The 14180-nt window shown below is 37.8% G+C and overlaps 1 pseudogene; it reads right to left on the reverse strand.

Moving 5' to 3' along the window:
• Positions 1 to 9652: 9652 nt before the first annotated feature.
• Positions 9653 to 9766, reverse strand: LOC126015102 (uncharacterized; annotated as a pseudogene).
• Between the last annotated feature and the right edge of the window lie 4414 nt (positions 9767 to 14180).

The raw sequence follows: 14180 nt of genomic DNA on the forward strand, positions 1-14180 counted from the left end.
TGGGGTTTGGGGAGACCCCATACCAGAGCCTTTCTCCCTAGCCTGGGGAGTGCTGGGAGGCTTGGCAGGCCCCCAGCCGTCCTTGTCTTTTCCCCCTGACTCCAGGCCTTCCCTGGGTGCCAGCTCAGATGGCCAGAAGTGGGTTCAGGTGGAGTCTTAGTGGTCCTCAGGTTCCCCCTCCCTCAGTACTCCAGGGGGTAGATGCATGGGGAGGAGGGCGGGTAGATATCTGGCTTCCAATTTTGTCCTTGATTCTGGAGACCAGCTCTTGCCAGGTATAGGGTTTTTCTCCCCTGGACTTCAGTCTTTCCCTGGGCACCGGTCTAGATGGACTATATAGGGGTCAACAGGCTTTCATCCTATCTCTCCCTACACTAATGGGAATGCGCTCTGGGAGGAGGGCAGGCTGTTCTAGCACTGGTTTATATTGGGACAGTCAGTGGAAATTTTTTCTCTTTGTTTTCATATTGATAGTATTGTGTGCATATATTCTATATATCCATAATATCCATCTTGTATTGGGACCTTAATACTGCCCTACAAAGTTTATTTCTAATATTTTACTGCCTCAGTCCCAATCCTTACTTCCTCCCATCCTCTCATGTAGGTGCAGCTAATGACATGAAGCTCACCACATAGAATGATAAGTGTAGTTAGAGAAATAACTACACTGAAAACTATCATAACAATGTGAATGAATGAGGGAAAAAGAAAGCCTGTCTCGAGTACAGGTGTGGGTGGGGTGGGGAGTAGGTAGATCTGGGAAATTGGTGGTGGGAATCCTGCACTGGTGAAGGGGGGTATTCTTTATATGACTGTAATCATACAACTACAATTATATTTGTAATCACGGTGTTTAAGTAAAGATAATTTAAAAAAAAAAAGAAAAACACCAAAACCAAATATAAAAAACAAAACCAACAAACAATAAAACAGGAGTAGTCTGTCTAGTGGTTATAAATATCAATTTAAAAAGAAAGGTAAAATAAAGGAAGAAAATCGTCAAAAAAGAAGAAACCCTCCAAAAAACAAAAACAAAAACAAAAAACAAAATCAGGCTTTTCTGCCCAAGACAACCAAGAAGATGCCATCGAACACAATCTCCAGGTTTCACATCCAGAGAGCCATTATAAAAGACTGCTGCCTTATTCCCTGTCTGCTTTTTTGCCCAAGACAACCAAGAAGATGCCATTTAACATAATATACAGGGTCCAAACCTGGTAAAGGCCCTACCCAATAAGTTGGAGCCATAGGAGTAGGCTATGGAGCTTCGCTCTGCGGCCTCATGCATTTTCTATCCCACTAACCCAGCACAGCACATAGTAAAAACCACTATATAAGTGTTGCATTGGGAAAACAGTGCATGACAACACCACACATAAAGAATGAAGATGACCTGAAAAGCCTCTCAGATAAGGAGTTTAGAGTTTAATATGGAGGATGTTCAAAGAACTCAAAGTAAGCATAGATTGATCTGAACAGATTATAATGACAGAACTTACAACTGAAATAAGAGATCTTAAAAACTCAGTAGATGAAATGAACACCTCAATAAAATGCCTCTCCAAAAGTGTAATAGTGAGGACAGGGTCAGTGAATCAGAGGATGAGATGCAGAGCAACTCTATACAGCAGAAGAGATTGGAAAAGAACCATAAAGCAAATGATCAATGAATAAAATACTCAAAGTGTGAATGGGTGAAAATAGAAGTCTTTGATAAACTCAACAGAAACAACATAGAAATCACTGGAGTCACAGAGACACAGGAAGAGATATTTAGAAGAGTTGGAGGAAGTGTGAGAAGAGGAGAAAAGGGGGAAAAGGATAAAAAGAAAATGAAAGAAGAAAAAAAGAAAAGCAGAGGAGGAGAAAGAGGAAGAAGAAGAAAAGCAGGAGGAAGAAGTAGAAGAGGAAGAAAAATAAGAAGAGGAGAAAAAGGAAGAAGGAAAAGAAGAGAAAAAAGACAAGAGGAAGAAGGGGAAGAAGAGGAAGAAGAAAATAAAGAAGAGGAGGAGAAAGAAAAAGAAGCAGAAGAAGTAGAATAGGAGGAGGAAGAATAAGAAGAGGAAGAGGACGAAATAGAGTAAGAGAAAAAAATAAAGAAGAGATAAAAAAGGAAAATGAACTGAAGATTTACTTTTAATTTCTTTTCTTGTAATAGGGTCTTTGATTAAGCACTGTGATTATAAACATGTCATAGTTGGGTTTCAGTTAAAAATAAAAAAAAAACCCAGAAAACTAAAAAACAAAATCAACAACAACATCAACAAAAATAGACAAAACACAAAAAGAAAAAAAATCAAACAAAAGACCAAAACCAGCAACTACAAAAAAGCACCACAGCAACAGATACAAGAAAAGACAAAAGGATGGAGGGTGGTTATGGCAAGGTTATTTTTATTATTTATTTTTTGTTGTTATTTTTTGAAAAGGCATAGTAAATATTGGGGAAATTATAAAGGGAAGTCCTTTGGCCTAAAAGAGCCAGAGTTTCTCCACCCTTGAAGCATACTGTCATGGGAATAACTACAGGCTCTATACACGTTCCTTTTCACACCTCAAGGAAAATTTTTGGTTCCAGGTAACTTTTCTTTCTTTTTTTTTTTAGATTTTTTTTTTTTTTTTTGGTTTTTCGGGCCACACCCATTTGATGCTCAGGGGTTACTCCTGGCTAAGCGCTCAGAAACTGCCCCTTGGAGGACCATATGGGACGCTGGGGGATCGAACCACGGTCCTTCCTTGGCTAGCATTTGCAAGGCAGACACCTTACCTATAGCGCCACCTCGCCAGCCCCTCCAGGAAACTTTTCACTCTGGCTGATAGTATCAGGCCTCTAACTAGAGATCTTGTTATTTGTACAAGTCATAGGATGAAGCCTAGGATAGCATCTTTCTTTACTGTTCTAGCAGTTCTGTTCCATCACCGTTGTTGTCATCAGTCTTTGTAATTGATGGTCTTGATTTTTGGACAGATTCTAGGACGAGCCTAGGATAGAGTCTTTCATTGTGTTTCCAGCAGATCTGCTCTGTTGCAGTTGTCAAAGTCGGACCTCTGGAATTAGAGATCTTAGTTATTGTACAAATCCTGGGCCGAAGCCTAGGCTAGGTTCTTTCTTATTCGTCCCAGGATAATTTGTGCACAGTCTTGGTTGTCAAGATCAGTCTTCTGTAGTTAGCAATCTTGGTTTTTGCACAGATCCAAGGATGATGTGTCCTCTCATTTCATCCTACCATTAGGTGATTAGATAGGACAACCTGCTCTTAGATCAAGTTGTTGCTATTTCCTCATTGTCAAGATGGCATATCAAAACTGTAATAAGTTGGTGTTAGAGCTGTATTAAGAATTTTCCAGGGGTAGTTTAGTTCCTGGTGCTGTTGAAGGGAACTGTGTCCATTCTATGTCTGGGCTCTAGGACTTGGGGTTGGAGAGTCACAGTCTGCTATATGGAGTCTAAGTTGTGTCCACATGACACATGTTCAGGGTGGGAGGCACCCTTGTATTATAAAATGTATGGGTTCTTATCCCTACTAAATAAGAGCTTGTTTCTATAGATAAGATTTCCCCTTTTTATTAGTATGCCTTTGCAAAAAGAGATGTTGCCATTTTATATTGCTGGCGCATTTGGGGTATTTGGTCTGATTTTAGCATCAGTGTTATGGTAGCTTCATAGAAACTACTTGTAGTGTTTCTATTTTTTTAATTTCCTTGAAGTGCCAGAAAGGATGGACAGTTTGTCTTAATTAAGGGTTTGAAAGAGTTCACTTGTAAATTCATCTGCACATGGGCTTTTGTTTTTGGGAAGCCTTCTGCTTATCATTTCAATGTCCTCAGTCATGATAGGTCTGTTCAGATATTTCAGATTATTTTGTTTCAACCTTAGTAGGTTATAGGAATTCAAGAATTTATTTATTTATTCCAGGTTTTCTTTTCTATGCATAAAGTTACTCAATCTCAAAGTTTTTTTGTACTTTTAAAAACAATTTTCTGGGCAGGAGTGATGTACAGTGGTAGAGCATTTGCCTTGCATGCTACCGACCTGATATGGATCTGGGTTCTATCCCCGGCATCCCATATGGTTTCCCACACCTGCCAGGAGCGATTTCTGAGAACTACCAGAAATGATCCAACCCACCCTCAAATAATTTTCTTGTATTTTATCAGTAATTTTGTTGAAAATACTTTGTAAATACCTTTGGAAGAGAAACAAAGTAACTTTATATATATATATATATATATATATATATATATATATATATATATATATATATATATTTGGTTTCTGGGCTACACACGGTGGTGCTCAGGGGTTACTCCTGGCTCTCTGCTCAGAAATAGCTCCTGGCAGGCACGGGGACCATATGGGACACTGGGATTTTAACCAACCACCTTTGGTCCTGGATCGGCTGCTTGCAAGGCAAACACCGCTGTGCTATCTCTCCGGGCCTGTAACTTTATATTTTTACCTTGCTATAATATATCATGTTTAATTTTGAGACTTGTCAAAAACTTTTTATAGATATCTTTTGGTAATCAAGAACTTGAAAATTCTTTAAATTAATCTATTGTTTTTAACTCCAGATATTAATTTTTATTACTTTTTCCTTGGGGTCACTTGAAGTGGTGCTCAGGGTTTAGTTCTGGCTTTACTCAGGAATCATTCATAGTAGATGGAGGAACCATATGTGTTGCCAGGGATCAAACTCAGTCCAAGGCAAGTACTCTACATACTATCAAACTTCAAAAATTTCTTCAACTTTAAAATGTCAAGAAAATATATCGTTTGAATACGTTCAATATTTTAATGAAATATTAATTTTATTTTTGGAATCTGACTTGTGCTTTAATTTAGAACATTAATTAACATTAATTTAAAACATTCAAATTTTGCTCATTGCAAAAGGATAGCTGGACTATACTTTTTGTTGCCAAGTTTTGTACTTAAATTTTATTGACTTCAAAATATCAGTTGGATAGTGCTCTTTTATTTTCCTTTCAAGTTCCTAGAAGTTTTATTTAAAATTGTTATTTTTTCTTCAAATATTTTGCATATTTTCCTAGTAAAATTCTCTAAATTTTGAGTTTTATTGTGAAGTGGTATTAAATTATGCATTGAATTTATTTGCACCATGGGATTGTTTACATTTAAATTTATTTTTATACCATTATGCATTAGAATAAAAATATAACCTGCACAGTCATAAATATAAGGATTATAAGAAGCACTCTATCTGACCACAATGCAACAGAGATCAATATTGACTGTAATAAAAGGTGTGAAGAAAATCTAACACCTAGAGATTAAATCACATGCTACTCAACAACAGCTAGTGAGTAAGAAATGGCTGGCTGTGGGGGTTGCCAGGTGGAGTGCTGATTGCTCTACTTGTGGAGTCTCCACCCTGCTGTGCTTCATCTGAGGAAACCGAGGACCTGAAGGGAGCCCTGTACTGTGCTTCTCTGTCTTTCCTGAATTCTTGAAGCTCTCTTCAGAGCCCTGGGAAGTGAACCCCCAAAAACTGTCACCTAGAGGCCCCAGAAGAGCGCTGCTGCTCTGCTTCACTTTGCTGCCACACACTCTTTCTAACCAATAAACCCCACCACAACATGCAGAAGAAACCACACTACTAGCGTGACAATGGGGGAAAACTCGCAGGCAAACACCATGCACAGAGAATGAAGATGATAGCTTGGATGACCTAAAAAATTCCAACCATCTGATTAACCTCTCGGATAAGGAACTTAAGATAGAAATATGGAAGATGTTTGTAGAACTCAAAGAAAACATAGATCGATATGAACAGAACACAAAGACAGAAATCAGAAAACTCCAAACTGAAATAGCAGATCTGAAAAACACGGTAGCTCAACTAAAAACCTCAATGGATGGCCTCGACAGCAGGGTAACAGCAGCTGAGGAGAGAATCAGAGTACTAGAAGACGAGATGCAGAAAAACTCAACACAGCAGAAGCAACTGGAAAAGAAACTTAGGACAAACGATCAGGCAATGGAAAAAGTACTCAAGGAATGCAAACAGATGAAAATAGAAGTCTTTGATAAACTCAACAGAAACAACATAAGAATCATCGGAATCCCAGAGGCCCAGGTAGGAGATCTCCAGGAAGAATCAATTGTCAAAGACATCATCAAAGAGATACTCCCAGAGTTAAAGACTACATGCAATCAAATCCTGCATGCCCGAAGAGTACCAGCAAAAAGAGACCCAAAGAAAAACACCCCAAGACACATCCTTGTTACAATGACAAATCCCACAGATAGAGATGGAATACTAAAAGCAGCAAGATCAAAAGGAAAATTACATTCAAAGGAGCATCGCTAAGACTTACAGCAGACATGTCACAAGAAACTCTCAAGGCCAGAAGACAGTGGTGGGATATTGTGACAAGACTGAATTAAATGAATGCCTCACCGAGAATACTGCACCCAGCCCGACTCATGTTCAGGTTTGAAGGAAGGATACATAGCTTCATGGATAAACAACAGCTCAGAAACTTCACAGATGAAAAACCAGCCTTAAAGGAAAAACTGACATATATATCTTGATGTTTATGTCTGAAAATTCTGTTCTAACCCACTGGTAGAGGCTCTGTCTTTGTTCCAGGACCATGCAGTTTTGATCACTATGGCTTTATAGTATAGCTTCAGATTAGGTAAAAAGATGCCACCCAGCTTCTTGTTTTTCAGTTTGTGTTTGGCTATCCTGGGTCTTTTGTGGTTCCAGATAAATTTTATAATTGATTTTTCTAAGTCTTTAAAGAATGATGTGTGAATTTGGATAGGGATTGCATTCAATCTATATAGGAGTTTGGGTAGGATAGTCAGTTTAACTGTTGATTCTACCTAGCCATGCGCATGGAATGTTCTTTTATTTCCTTAGATCCTCTTCAATTTATTTCTGAAGTGTTTTTGAAGTTTTCCTGGTATAGGTCCTTCACTTCCCTTGTAAGGTTGATTCCTAGGTACTTAATATTTTGATACTATTTTAAATGGGATTGTATTCTTAATCTCTTAAAGAGTGGTTCTTTCAAAGAATTTCTACCAGTACCAAGACCCCGAGACAAATGTAAAGGAAAATGCGTGGTGGGTTTGGCTATAAAAAACTGTTTGCCTGTGACTATCTGTAGCAGTTGTCTGTAAATTTCTCTTTCTTCTTCTTGAACTATCTCTTCTGCTGTACTAATATGTCTCCTCTGAGTTTTCTTGGGGCTCCAAAGGCTTCTACAACATGAACCACTCCATGATAAACTTGGAACTGGCTTAATAGGAAAAGATTTTTCATATGCAGACAATTGGCAATGATGGTTTGACTTCCCAGCAAAGGTGTTTGACAATCCACCAGAGGTCTTTTGGGTTTCAAGGTAAAGACTTTGACTGTTTCTTGATTTCTGTAAAGTTGATTCTGATGCTGGAGTGGAATTTCTCAACTGGCCATTCACACACTTAGCAAAGTTCCTTAAGTACTCTGAGCTAAGAAAACTGAGGAAGGGTGGTCTGAAAATTGATGAAGAAGCTTAATCCTGCCACAGCCATGTGCCTTATCTGCATCAATGTGACTTCATGGTGTCCACCAAAAGTCAACATTTTACCCCAACTATATCTTGCAAGCACTCCCAGGCCTGGGTGTCTTTTTAGGGGATGAGATCTCATCTTGCTGATAAACAATCCTGAATAGTAATTTGGATTATAAGGTGCACTTCTTGTGGAACATGTAAAAAATGGGTCCAAATTTCCTTGACTGGAAGGTAAAACCTGACGATCAGAAAGTGAAAGCTGGTCATCTGGAAAACCCATGTCAGATGTTTTCACATAACTGATTTTTAGTAATGATACAAAATCCTCATCATTGAGCCAATTCAGATGGTTTAGAGTTTGGATATCTTTGCGTGTAATGGTTAATCGAAATGCTTCACTCACAACTTCATCTTGATTTCCATCTCGAAATATATTCTTTATTTCTTTGTCCATTTCCTCTGTGATTTCGGGAAATTCCTCTTCACTATCATTTAACCTCTGGCCTTTGTTTCCTGTTTCTTGAGAAATTGTAATAGAAATCTCATTTTCAAGAGGTACACAAAGATGCAGTTCTACTGAATCATGAATTGTACATTCTTGTTCCTGTAGTCTCTGGTTTTGAAGCTGTAATGCCAGCTTGACCCCCTTCTTGTGGCTGTTCTTAGGGATGGTCACCACAAGCTCTTGTTCCTCTTGTGGCATCGATGCTACCTTCTGTAGGAAGATTTTTTACAGTGTTTGTGCCATTAGGACAATGTCATCAGTAGGCTTATTGTATATGTAACAGATGGTGAACATGGTATTAAAATCTTGCATACACTCTGAGGCAGCCCAATAATAGTTGTTTTCAAGTCTTCTCTTAATTGTACCCATATCCACGGGCTGCTTTATAATTTTATGATAATCCTCTGGGGCTGTCTATCCATGGGCTGCATGAGGGAGAGGAAGAAGTTAAGAATTTTGGCAACCGTGGTCCTCTCCCAACCCAGGGTGGAAATTGGCAGGCCCAGTTTGACAGCATCCACAGGCTGTCGGAAAGACCATGCAAACTGATGTTTCCACAGAGACTTCATCACACCTTATGCAAATAGTGCAGCTGGTTGGTAACCCATCCTGGCTTTTTGGGATTGGACACTAAATGTAAAGATGAACACCCAATGATCAAACTTCACTTGGAAGGGCAATCCTTTGATGGAATGATAGATATGGGTGCTCAGGTTACTGTAATTTCTGATAAATAATGCCCAGAAAATTGGCCTCCAGGAAATCCTGTATTTGCTAGAAGAAATAGGAGGCCTGAGCTCCTGTCTGTTGAGTATGAGGACTATGATATTTTACGGCCCAGAAAATCAAAAGCAATAATCAGACCTCATGTGGGCCCATTTTCACCATCCCTGTGGGGCTGTGACCTACACAAACAGTGGAAAGCAGAATTCCACATCCCATTAGCTCCAGAAGAGCCCGAACCTTCTTTTAATTTAAAAACCCAAAATTTGGGCCCAGAGAGATAGCACAGCGGCGTTTGCCTTGCAAGCAGCTGATCCAGGACCAAAGGTGGTTGGTTCGAATCCCGATGTCCCATATGGTCCCCCGTGCCTGCCAGGAGCTACTTCTGAGCAGATATCCAGGAGTAACCCCTGAGCACCACCGGGTGTGACCCAAAAACCAAAAAAATAAAATAAAAAAAATAAAAACCCAAAATTTTTAGTAGGGGCCACTACCATAAAAACACCAGCACCAATAAAAATAAAATGGAAATCTGATGAACCAATTTGGACAGGTCAGTGGCCCCTTAAAACTGATAAATTAAAGGTGCTGACAGAATTAGTGGAGGAACAGCTAAGTTTAGGACATATTGAGCCATATTTTTCTCAATGGAATTCACCTATATTCACTATAAAAAAGAAATCCAGTAAATGGAGACTTTTGATGGAACTTAGAGCTGTAAATTTATCCATGATACCTATGGGCAAATTGCAGACTGGTTTACCATCAACTGTAGTTATTCCAAAGGAATGGCCACTAATTATAATTGATCTGAAAGACTGCTTCTACCATATTCCTATCCACCCCAGATGATAAACGTTTTGCATTCTCAGTTCCTTCTCTCAATAATACCCATCCCTACCGCACCTGGTATTCCAAGGCGGTCTCCCATCCAAGTACTAACCAGATCCGACCCTGCTTAGCTTCCAAGATCAGACGAGATCGGGCATGTTCAGGGTGGGGGCTGGGCCCAGAGGCAGCGGCATCTGGGAAAAGGATTCGAAAGCCTTCACTATTGTATGAAGGATTTGAGAGCCCCACGATGGCTTCAGTGCCCGCATTACAAATAACACCTGCCAATAGTTTAATGACACAGCTTATAAAATTAAAAAATGATCCAAAAATGAAACCAAAAATAGACAGAAGAAAATAACAAAGCTTAGAGCAAAAATCAATGAAGTGTAAATCTAAAACACAGTCCAAAAGATCAATGAAAGCAGAAGTTGGTTCTTGGAAAAATAAACAAGATTGATAAACCACTGGAAAAACAAAGAACGAAAGAGGGAGAACCTTGACAAACCAGATTAGAAATAAAAGGTGAGGGGCCTGAGTGGTGGCACAAGCAGTAAGGCATCTGCCTTGCCTGTGCTAGCCTACGATGAACTAAGCTTTAATCCCCCAGAGTCTATATGGTCCCCAAGCCAGGAGCAATTTCTGAGGGCATAGTCAGGAGTAAACCCTGAGTGTCACCAGGTGTGGCCCCCCCAAAAAACAAAAAACAAACAAACAAGAAATGAAAAGGGTATGATCACTACTAAAAGATTCAAAGGGTAATCAAGACTATTTTGAAAAAAATCTATGCCATGAAAAGTGAGAACCTGGAAGAAATGGATACATTTTTGGACTCATAACCTTCTGCAGTTGAATAATTATGATGTAACATATCTAAACAACCTCATTACTATTTATTAAATTAAGATGGTAATAAAATATCTTCCCCAAAACAAAACATCAGACCCATATTGATTCATTAATGAATTCTTTTAAACCATTCAAAGGAACTACTACCAATCCATGTCAGGCTTTTTCATGAAGTTCAAGTAAATGGGACTATATACAAATAGTTATTATGAATCCAACATCACTTTAGTGACAAAACCAGACAGAGATGCTTCCATAAAAGAAATTTAAAGATATCCCTGATGAACATAGATTCAAACATCCTCAACAAAATTCTGGCAAACAGGACCCAATGTCTCATCAAGAAGGTCATTCACACACAATCAAGTAGGTTTCTCCCAGGAATGCAAGGATTATTTAACATCAATAAATTGAAGAATGTAATACACCATATCAACAATAAGAAAAAAATCATATGATCATATTAGATGCAGAGAACACATTTGATAATGTCAAACACCCATTCTTGATTAAAAATCCTCATCAAGATGGAAATGAAACAACATTTCTTAATATAGTCATGGCCATCTACCACTGCTAATGGCATATATTATTCTCAATGAAGATAAACTAAAATTCTTTCCTCTAAAATGTGGCATGAAACTACATTGTGAACTATCCTAACAATGAGAATATTTGAGGGAAATAGAAAGACTGTCTAGAGTACAGGTGAGGGCGGGGTGGGGAGGAGGACTATCTGGGACATTGGTGGTGGGAAAGTAGCATTGGTGATGGGGGTGTCCTCTTATATGACTGAAACACAACATCAATGATGATTGTAACCAAGATGTTTAAATAAAAATATTAAATTGTGGCACAAAACAAGACTACACTCTTTCACCACTTCTATTCGACATAGTACTTGCTATAGCGATTAGACAAGAAAAAGATGTCAAGGACATCCAAATAGAAAAGGAACAGTCAAGTTCTCACTGTAGATGACATAATACTATCTTTAGAATACCCTAAACACTATCAAAAAGGTTCTAGAAACAATAGATTTATATAACAAAGTGGCAAGCTACAAAATTAACACACAAAAGTTAATGACCTTCTTATACACCAATAATTATAGAGAAGAAATTGACATTAAAAACAATTCCATTTATATTAGTGACATTAAAACTCAAATATATTGGAGTCAACTTAAATAAAGAGATGAACAATCTATACTGAAAAAACCCTATAAAACACTGCTTCAGAAATAAAAGGACACAAGGAAATGGAGAAACAACCTGCTCATGGATTGGCAGGATTGACATAATTAAAATGGCTATTTTCCCTAAAGTATTGTGCAGATTTAATGCAATTCCTCTAAAGATACCCATGACAGGGCCCGGAGAGATAGCACAGCGGCGTTTGCCTTGCAAGCAGCCGATCCAGGACCAAAGGTGGTTGGTTCGAATCCCGGTGTCCCATATGGTCCCCCGTGCCTGCCAGGAGCTATTTCTGAGCAGATAGCCAGGAGTAACCCCTGAGCACCGCCGGGTGTGGCCCAAAAACAAACAAACAAACAAACAAAAAGATACCCATGACATTCTTCAAATAAGTGGATCAACACTCCTGAAATTCATTTGGAACAATAAACGCCCACAAATAGCTAAAGCAATCCTTGGGAAAAGGACCATGAATGGCATTACTTTCCCTAATTTTAAATTATATTATATAATTATATATTAAATTATATTACAAAGCAATATTATCAAATAGCATGGTATTGGAATAAAGCCAGATTCTCAGATTAGTGGAATAGATTTGAGTACTCAAAGAATGTTCCTCAGACATTCAATCATTCAATTTTTTATAAAAGGGCAAGAACTCCAAAGTGGAGCAAAGAAAGCCTCTTCAATAAGTGGTGTTGGAACAACTGGCTAGCCACTTGCAAAAAAGCAAACTCAACCCCCCAGGTAACACAATGCATAAAGTTAATATCTAAATGGATTAAAGACCTTGATATCAGGCCTGAAACCATAAGGTATATAGAACAACGCGAGTAGGTAAAACACTTCATGACATTGAGACTAAAGGGACCTTTAAGGAGCAAACAGAACTATCCAAACAAGTGGAAGCAGAGATTAACAGATGGAAATATATTAAGCTGAGAAGCTTCTGCACCTCAAAAGTGATATTGCCGAATATACAAAAGCCACTCTCTAAATGGGAGAAACTATTCACCCAATACCCATCATACAAGGTGCTAATATAGAAAATATAAAAGGCACTAATAGAACATTATAAGAAAATAAAATCTAAACCCACCAAAAAAGGGGAGAAGAAATGAACTGGCACTTTGTCAAAGAAGAAATATAAATGGCCAAAGGACACATAAAAAATATTCCACATCACTAATCATCAGGGAGATGCAAATCCAAATAACTATGTTCAACTTTTTTGTCCCAGTTGTTTTTGGAGATATAGGGTGGATACCCTAATTTTGCCATTCACGCTCAATCATATTAGACACCATTTACGATACTCATTATGACAATGTTGATAAAATAATACAATTTACCTATTTCCTTTTGAGCATGTCTTTCATTAAGACCAAAGCATATGGCCATTGAGACCACTGAAATATATAACTGTGCATCACAGCTACAGGTACAACTCATAGAGTATGTTTTGCAAATTACTATTATCTCTTTTCCTTTTTTCTATTTATTTTTTTCTTCTTTTCTTCTTTTCTTCAAATCAACCTTATTCTAATGTAGCTATATATAAAGTTATAAGGTACAATTCCATTTTTTTAAAATCACACTTAAGCAAAATAATTGCCACTTTTACAAAAGACAAATTGGGAGGTGAAACTGGGAACAATACTAGAGGAATACTAGAGGAAAGTTGATACTGGTTAAGGAAAAACTGGATGAGAGAAAATTGTATGCCTGAAACTTACTATAAATAATTTTGTAAATCATACTACCTAAACCAAATAAATATAATAATAGTTATCACTTAGAAAACAAACTAAAGAAGTGCTTTAGCTATTTGAGGGTGTTTATTTGTTCCAAATGAATTTCAGAAGTGTTTGATCCACTTCTTTGAAGAACATCATGGGTATCTTTAGAGGAATCACATTAAATCTGTACAATGCTTTTGAAGTATTGCCATTTTAATGATGTTGATCCTACCAATCCATGAGCAGGTTATGTGCTTCCATTTCCGCATGTCCTCTTATTTCTTGGAACAATGTTTTACAGTTTTATTTGTATAGATCCTTCACATCTTTAGTCAGGTTGATTCCAAGATATTTGAGTTTGTGTGGCACTAATGTGAATGGGGTTGTTTTCTTAATGTCCATTTCTTCCCTATCATTATTGGTGTATAAAATGGCCATTGATATTTGTGTGTTAATTTTGTAGCCTGCCACATTTCTATATGAATCTATTATTTCTAGAAGATTTTTGGTAGAATTTTTAGGGTTTTCTAAGGAGAGTATGTTGTCATCTACAAACAGTGAGAGTTTGAATTCTTTCTTTCCTATCTGGAATCTCTGATATCTTTTTGATTTAATCTCTGACCTATTTGTTGCTCAGTAGTAGCTTTTTCAGAGCTAGTATATTCTTGTTGGATTTCAGCCTGTTCGATCTAACAAAAAATGGCAGAACAGTGTTGAGGTCTCCTACTATTATTGTGTTGCTATTGATGTCTTTTTTCAGGTTTGTTAACAGTTGTATAAAATATTTTGCTGGTCCCTCATTAG

The sequence above is a fragment of the Suncus etruscus genome, chromosome 7 (genome assembly GCF_024139225.1).
Source record: "Suncus etruscus isolate mSunEtr1 chromosome 7, mSunEtr1.pri.cur, whole genome shotgun sequence".
In the NCBI taxonomy this organism is placed as follows: Eukaryota; Metazoa; Chordata; class Mammalia; order Eulipotyphla; family Soricidae; genus Suncus; species Suncus etruscus.